We start from the raw sequence: 1,539 nt of genomic DNA, 5'->3' as shown, positions 1-1,539 counted from the left end.
GGTTGAGGAGAGGAACCAACCCCTTGTACAGCTGTGCCTCCTTCAGATATAATAAATTTCGTTTCGAACTCTTCGATTTTGGCTTGACCTGAATGGGAAAATGTGTTCAAAACAAACACTCTCAGAACGTGAACGAAGGCTGCGTCAATATTTGACTCGAAGCTTCATTAAAATGCAGTTCAACGTTTCAATGGCGGGTGTTTGTTTTTGGCTAATACGAGTGAGTTTTTTGAGTTTCAGTTTTACGGTACTGAGTACACTGTGGGAAACGCAGCTCTAACGTCGTTTAGTTTTAGTAAGAGTTTTACGGCACTAGCAACACAATACGGTCATATGAGCGCCAGAATATTAGATGTGTTACAAGAGAGTAAAAAAAAAACATAAAAAAGGAGGGGAGATAAGGACGATAGATCTTTGTTTGATAGGAAAGAAGAAGCAAACCACACCAGAGCACCCGCCAACCACCCACTGTTACGAGTATTTGAGTTTCGGTTTTACGGTACTGAGTATAGCGTTGGAAACGCAGCTTTAGGGTCCGAGACGAATATTTCCCTCTCAGCCTTACTAAAAAAGTGAAGAGGATCTACCAGAGAATCACCTGCCAGGAAACAGGGAAAAAAATGTTTTTAACCTTCTAAACATTAAAGAGAAAACTCTCCTTGTCTTTTAAAGAAACAGAAAAAGGGGCAAAAAACTTTACCTTCGGTTTTCTCAAAACAGCACTTTTCGGGATAGCCCCCCTGTGCTTAAAACTGTCCCCGTGGTTTTATGCACTCCGCATAATTTAGAAAAATTTGATAATTTTTTGCACAATTTCTCATTATTTTCCTTCATTTTTGTTAGAATTAACTGAATCGCATAATTTCACATTTTTTGGCTCAGTTTGCATAATTTCATTTTGTTTGGGGTTTTTTGCATAAGACCGCGGGGACAGTTAAAAGCGACCAATTGCAAGTGATGTTGATGACGGGCCGACCCGTCGAATGGCGGTTTTGCGCAGCGGTTCGAACAACGGTTGGTTTCCACTCGTTAGTTTTCTTAGTTTTGTCGAGGTTTTACGGCGCTCGCAATTGCATATGGTCATATATGAGCGCCAGAAGATTAGAGGTGTTACAAGAGAGTAATAAACATAAAAAAGAAGGGGGGATAAGGACGATAGATGTTAGGTTGGACAGAAGAAGCAAACCACACCAGAGCACCCGCCAACCAACCACCCATTCAAGTCAAAACCACCCGGTTGGAACGTAAATGTGCAGGGCTCCCAAGGGATCATGATCGCGGATCGACCACATTACTTATTTAGCCACGAGCAGATTAGTACCAAAAATAAAAGTTGGCAAGACGTACAAGTAGGAAGACTAAGAAACCACCAGCACAGCACTCCACAACGACTGGAGCGTAGAGAGCAGCTTGTTTCTTTATTCGACTGTACAATCAAATCAACCATAGAGGGACAGAGAGAGTGAGAGAATGAGAGAGAGAGAGGGGGGGGAGAGAGAGAAAGAGAGAGATGGGGGAGGGAGAGAGAGGGGGGGGGGG

The sequence above is a fragment of the Aplysia californica genome, unplaced genomic scaffold (assembly GCF_000002075.1).
Source record: "Aplysia californica isolate F4 #8 unplaced genomic scaffold, AplCal3.0 scaffold00123, whole genome shotgun sequence".
NCBI lineage: Eukaryota > Metazoa > Mollusca > Gastropoda > Aplysiida > Aplysiidae > Aplysia > Aplysia californica.
The sequence above is the reverse complement of the archived record's forward strand: the minus strand, read 5'-3'. Positions refer to the sequence as shown.